The sequence below is a fragment of the Chelonoidis abingdonii genome, chromosome 4, assembly GCF_003597395.2.
Source record: "Chelonoidis abingdonii isolate Lonesome George chromosome 4, CheloAbing_2.0, whole genome shotgun sequence".
NCBI lineage: Eukaryota > Metazoa > Chordata > Testudines > Testudinidae > Chelonoidis > Chelonoidis abingdonii.
Window position 1 is genome coordinate 23143927 of NC_133772.1, and position 7049 is coordinate 23150975.

The 7049-nt window shown below is 45.1% G+C and overlaps 1 long non-coding RNA gene across 1 annotated transcript; it reads right to left on the reverse strand.

The window, feature by feature from the left end:
• Positions 1 to 255: 255 nt before the first annotated feature.
• Positions 256 to 6263, reverse strand: LOC116831707 (uncharacterized). The gene is made up of 2 exons (XR_012655718.1): positions 5889 to 6263; positions 256 to 5295 (listed from the first exon to the last, which is right to left on the reverse strand). It is a non-coding gene; the product is annotated as an uncharacterized LOC116831707 (long non-coding RNA).
• Between the last annotated feature and the right edge of the window lie 786 nt (positions 6264 to 7049).

Genomic DNA, 7049 nt, shown 5'->3' on the forward strand with positions numbered 1-7049 from the left:
TCAGCACAGTATTAATTACACCCATAGGGTCTAACGTAGTCTGTGTTCTCTGGACCCCTACGCTGGGTGCTAATCTGTACCCTTTGATATGATTTAAAGTGGATTTAGTAATGCCGTATTACACCCACAGTGGGTTCGGCTCTGGTGGCTAGTTTCAAGCTCAACAGAGTGAAAGTGACCTCTGCTACTTGCTTCAGATGAGGAATCTCTAGGAACACAAAGAACAAGGGTAATGACCACACAGACATTCACAAGTACAAGGTTTTCCAAGTTTTATTAAAGTTACAGTTAAAGTTATGATTAACTAAGCATAAAGAAATTCTATGCACAAGTTACATATATAGCCATCCTCACATCCTTAATGATATTCTTAAGGTCTGATGGCTGCCTTGCCAACTGATCATCAGTAGAGGGATGGTTCCTGCTGGAGTTTCCCACAGGGAGCTCAAGTTTCCTAATCTGGGCATCCTCTTTTTAAAGTGTGATTCTGACTATACATCATTAGCATTTACACACATAGTGAACCTTGTGGTTAGGGCATGTGTTAGAAAAATGTGACTAACACATACCTTGAAAGCAAACTATTACTGTTATTGTTAATTTTTTGGCATATCACCCATTAGTACATCTTTTCCGTAATCTTGTGGCATAGGGTCACTCTTTGGTCACTTACTTATGTCAAGCATTTCTTAAGCCTAGCATGGCTAAGCTAAAATCTTACAGGCCTCAGCCTGTAGGCCTTGCATTTCAGCCCTACTTACTTAGATACCTAATACATAATTATCCTTCCTAACTACTGATCAATCTTGTACTTTTATAATCCTACAACGCAATTCTATTGAACATACGATTACATATGACATAACATGTTAGTTAATCATAATATCACACAATAAATGAACAATAAACTAAAATCATTGGCAACAAGACTTAGAAGCTAGCTGGGAGACTGTAAAAAATGATACACCTCTACCTCGATATAACACGACCCGATATAACACGAATTCAGATATAACGCGGTAAAGCAGTGCTCCGGAGGGGGCCGTGCTGCACACTCCACTGGATCAAAGCAAGTTCGATATAACGCGGTTTCACCTATAACACGGTAAGATTTTTTGGCTCCCGAGGACAGCGTTGTATCAAGGTAGAGGTGTAGTAACATACAAGTATCACTTTTCACAGCAGCAGACTTACTAGCTAGCAAGTCTAAAAAAAAAGAAAACAACCACAAAAGCAAAAGAAACAACAACAAAAAAGACAAGAACATGCAAACACCTCATTTGTGTTTCTATTCCAGTAAAGAATAGACACACCTGCCCATTATTTTTATTATTAAGTCTGCAAAAAAACCAACCCCTATATAAATAAATTAGAATTATTTGGATGTGTATATGTGCATATTTATTTGTTTTTCCTAAAGTTAATTAAGTATTTAGGAAAAATTATCAGACCAACCACCAGCAAGAGTTGGTGGCTGCACTCTGAGGTCACCAAAAAAATTGTTGAGAGAATTCCTGGACTAGCTGATCACAATGGCCCTTTTTGGGCTTGGAATCTATGACTTTTCAGGCTGGGCAGCTCCCTGCGTACACTGTGAATTCCCCAGAAAACTCAGACCGCCTACGCAGGTCCGCTTTACTTTTTCCCTCAAAGCACAGTGTCAAAGGTTGGGTCCAGAAGTGAGAAGTTGCCTTCACTTTTTCCCAAATATTTCCTAGGGATCCCACTTAAATTTGTTTGTCTAGGACATTGTTTCAAAGAGTCCTTTGAAGTTCACAACATTTCCTAGGGTAAACGTTTAGCCATGTTTCCTCCCTAGAGGTGTTCTATACAATCGCACAATTATACATACACATTTGCATTTTTAATATAATGAACACCTAAGATACTGAACGTTAATTCAATAAGGTTTAACTTCATTCAATAAGGTTGGACCAGGATATTTAAGGAAATTGCCATATCTGTCACATTGACAGCCAAAGTCCTATTTGAAAAACACAATTAATGCAGAATTACAGAGATTTTTGGAAACAGAGAGAAATAAAAGCAATTAAGATGCAACAGATGTGGGAATCACTGACAACCAGGAGAAAGAATTTTAACAAAACATGATTTAAAACCATAGTCTCCCTCCTATATCAAAGTCAGCCTGCATAAGGCCTGAAACCAGAAACACTTAACACCAAGCATAATGCTTATTATCATGAGTAGTTAGTTCTATTGTTCAGCAAGAGTTCGATCCTGCACACTAGACTGAAGTCAATGGGCCTACCCCTATGTTTAAAGTTAAGGATGTGCTTAAGGGTATGGCTACACTTGCAACTGTACAGCGCTGCTGTGGGAGCGCTCTCGCAGCAGCGCTTTGAAGTGCGAGTGTGGTCACGGTGCCAGTGCTGGGAGAGAGCTGAGAGAGATATTAGCTTACAGCACTGGGAGCCGTACTCCCAGTGCTAGGGCACTGTTTACACTGGTGCTTTACAGCATTGTAACGTGCTGCGCTCAGGGGTGTGTTTTTTCACACCCCTGCGCAAGAAAGTTGCAGTGCTGTAAAGCGCCAGTGTAGCCAAGACCTAAGTGTTTTGCTGGATCAGGGCATCTGGTAAGCATCTGGTAGGCTCACACCCCCATAGGCTCTGCAAAGTGATTGCTGGGCAAACATATGTAACAGGGAAGTTAAGTGCCAATTCTGGCCACCAGAGGACATTCATCATGTACAGTACAGTAGAACCTCAGAGTTGCAAACACCTTCGGAATGGAGGTTCTTCCTAACTCTGAAATGTTTGTAACTCTGAACAAAACGTTATGGCTGTTCTTTCAGAAGTTTACAACTGAACATTGACTTAATACAGCTTTGAAACTTTACTATGCAGAAGAAAAATGCTGCTTTTAACCATCGTAATTTAAATGAAACAAGCACAGAAAGTTTCCTTACCTTGTCAAATCTTTTTTTAAAACTTTCCTTTTTTTTAGTAGTTTACGGTTAACATGGTACTATATTTCAATTTTAAGTAATTTCTCTTGCTTCTTTTTTAGTGTCAGTTATCCATGAAATAAAAAAGCCAACATAAAGGCCCACCAATTTCAATGTTCATTCAAACAGCACTAAAAAAAATGATGCAGCAAAACGTACCGACACTAGTCTTTATAATGACAATTAAAAAAAAGTATCCAAACTTAACTTTCGTGCTTAACTTTACAGCATAAACTATGTAGACTTGAAAAAATCTTTAATTGTACTTTGCTTGAGATTGCTAACAAGTTTTTTTGCTGCCAAGGTGCGTAGCTTGTGAAGCATCATTAGGTTAATTGGTGTGGCTTCAGGCTGTTGTTCAAGCCACTGAAGACAGGCAGTGAAGCACTCTTCTGCTTGCATGTGTGGGATCTTCTTGGCGTTCTCCCCCTCCTTGTCGCTGTCACTGTCCGGTTGTGCTGTTTCTCGCACCAATTTAATTATCTCATGGTCACTAAGAATAGGGTGTCCATTCTCATGTTTATCTGTGTTTAGCCATTCCTCCTGTTCCTCCATGGTGATATCCAAAAGCTGTCGCTCTTCAGAAAAATCTAGTTGATTTATTTCCATCTGCTCATTATTTTCCAAATTATCTGGTTCAGTGTTATCAATACACCGCCAAAGTGTATTCCATGAGCGTCTCAAAGACTCAGAGGTAATCTCACTCCAGGATTCGGCACACATGTAGACAGCATCTTTGATTGTCAGCTGTTTACAAAAATCTGTGTAAGATTCAAATTGCATTGATCCCAGTAATAATCGCTGTAAGAGGTTTCGCTTGTATCGACATTTCATGTTTTCCAGAATGCTTCGGTCCATTGGCTGAATGAGGCTGGTGACATTTCGTGGCAAAAACAAACAGCGAATGCTTCCATCTTCTGTCAATAGATTTTCAATGGCAGGGTGAGATGGAGCATTGTCCATCAGTAGCACAGCTCGGATAGGTAACGATTTTGAGGTAAGGTAGTCTTTCACAAGTGGAACAAAGTGTTTAAAAAACCAGTCAGAGAAAATGCCTTTATCCATCCAAGCACAGCGCTGGCTGTAGTAATGGACAGGTAGAGCTGACATAGTGACATTTGCAAAGCAGGGAGGTTTCGCCTTTTTATGAATGAACACCAATGGGAGACGGAAATCCCCACTTGCGTTAGCAGTAGCCATCAGTGTGACCCGATCTTTACTGGATTTGAAATTCTTCCCCTGTTTTTCTGAATTGTCTGCCAGAGTCTTGTTTGGAAGCAGACGCCAATACAAGCCTGTCTCGTCGCAATTAAACACTTGGTCCCGGGTAAGTTTGTGCTGTTCAATAAATGATTTGAAAATGTTTTTAAATACACCAGCAGCATTCCAGTCACTTGTTAGAAACTCTTCTTGCACCCTCAACTGACGTATTCCATGCCGATTTTTGAACCGACAAAGCCACCCTGTACTTGCTTTAAAATGGTTCTCACCTTTGTCTGGATACATTTCTCGGTAGAGTATCTTTGCCTTCTCTGTAACCATGACACCACTTATAGGAGTGCCTTTTGATCTCTCTTGTGCAAACCACAGATGCATTGCCTTATCAAAAGCATCATCAGCAGCCTTGCGTACAATACACCTGCTTTTTACTGTCCCGTTGTCTTTGGCTTCTTTTGCAAATTGCTTTATTTTTTCCTGGCTTTTCCGAATATCGGTGATGGTTGACTTCCCGATACCATATTCTACTGCTATGTTGCTGAGGCTAACACCACTGTCGAGTTTTTTTAATATTTCTAGTTTTGTGTCAATCGAAAGCGTGACACGTTTGCGCTTCCTACTGCTTGCCATTTTGCTTAGTCACACAGTATTTGCTTTTTTTCTCCGTCTGGTGCTGCCTGATTGCGTAAATCTGGATCCAAATGAGATGTGTGGACCAGTTGACCAGTTGGTTGGTAACTCTGGTGTTCGTGTCGGCGAGGTTCTATTGTATATGTAACAGAAACGTACTGAAACTATCAAATAAAATGTAGTCACAGACTCCTAATGGAAAACTGAAAAATATTCTGTTTTGAAACAATTCAGCTCTGATCTAATATGTTCTGTTTTCTTTTTTTCCGTCTCTACTTGTTGTTTTTCATGAAGATAGGAACTTTGTTACTTAAAAATTAATCTGCTGCTCCTTCTTTCTCAGTTTGTAACCTTAAAAATATTCCCACTACAAACAGATGTGATGTATCAAAGGGAGTGTACTGAATTCAGAATAAGGCGTATGAATGGGTTAATTTCTAAACAATGAAATTCTTCCGTTCTATCAAATGTTCCTACTGATCAAACAGAAGACAAAAAGAAAGAACATGTTATATTAAGTTATTACAATTCATTATTATTATTGAGTAATTAAAACCACTTATGAGGAGGCAGGGGAAAATTTGTGTGTGCGCCTTTGGGCCCTGCTCCTGCAAACAGTTATACATTATCCGTTGGTTTCAAAGGGACCACTCATGTAAAGTCAGGCAAGCATTTGCAGTTTGGCATCAACACTTCCGGCCTTTTGAATGCTTTAGGCCCTAATTCCACAAATTTCAGTGGGCCCAGTAATGTGCTTAAAGTGCCATCTGTGTGGACGTGTTTGCAGGCTCAAGGCCTAACTGTGCAGCCTTAACATATGTTGTTTTTTCACATACATTTTAAAATCTATTTCTTTGAATCGCACTTAGAAAATCCACACTTGGGGACTGTTTCAGCAAAACACCCCCAAGAGGCAAAATAGGATGCCACACTGTAACAGACGCCTAGGGCTGCTAACATTGGAGTGCAAAAATAGGGGGCAGTTTTCTTAGTACTCCTGCCCTACCCCTCCTCCAGGGTATTATATTCACTGGCATCATCATTCGTAGCAATAATACGCAGTACTCACCTGCATTTACAGGGCATTTCTTGCTGCTTTTTGCAGCACACGGCAACTCCTGATCTTGCTGTACAGAGATGCAGAGACAAGGGACGACCCTTGTCATGAGGGGCTGCTGGCCAGCCTAAAGCCCGTGTTTGGAACAGCCTCAGCTTTGCATGCCTGGGACCTGGCTTTCCCCACGCCCAACGCTGGGGGACGTGATTGACTGGATAACCCCTGCTTGGCTGGGGGTCATGAATTCCTGCGAGGGATGGGGCGGCCGGATTCAAGCGGGGCTGCAGGGGAAAACGGAAGTGCTGCGTCTGCCCAGCCCGCAAGAAAGGGGAAGCGCTTCCACTCTCGGAGGCAGCAGCCCCGCTGCCCTGTTCGCTTGGAATTCTGGGAGTTGTAGTCCGAAGGGGGATGTGCGCGAGCGGGCGGAAAGAACGGGCGCGGCTCCTGGGCGCGGAGGAGTCTGGGAGTTGTAGTCCGCGCAGGGCAGGCATCTAGAGGAACTACGTGTCCCATGGTGCTTCTGGGCGGCGGCGCCTGCGCGGTGCTGCCGAGGAGTAGTAAACATGGCGGCGGGGGCGCTGCGCTCTCCTCCGGGGTGAAGCTCTCCGCGGTCCCTGCTCCTCAGTGCGGCGGCGATGTCGGAGCCGGGGCACCTGGGGGTGAAGCGGGCCGAGTCGGCGCGGCTGCGGCGGGCCGAGCAGCTGCGGCGCTGGAAGGGCTCGCTGACCGAGCTGGAGCCGGTAGGCGCCGGTGGGCGCCCGTGGGCCGGACCGGCGGCGGGGGGCCCCGCGTCCGCTTCGAGAGGGCGCCGTGTGTCCTGGCCGCTGCTCCAGCGGGGACGCCGAGGAGGTGAAGCGCCTGCTGGCCCGCGGCGCCCGCATCAATACGGCCAACGGACGGGCTGACAGCGCGTGCACCAGGTACCGGGACCGCCCCCTCCCCGCGCCCGGCCTGCACCACCCCACCCGGCCGCGGACACGGTCCGGACTGCCGCCTGGGAACTGGCCCCCCTCCCCGCGCCCCGGCCTGACACCGCCCCCCTCCCCCGGCCCGGACACCCGTCCGGACTGCCCCCCCGGGGCCGGACCCCCTCCCCGCGCCCGGCCCGGACACCAACTCCCCGGCCCGGACACCGGTCTGGACTGCTCCCTTGGACCCAGTCCCCCGCGCCCG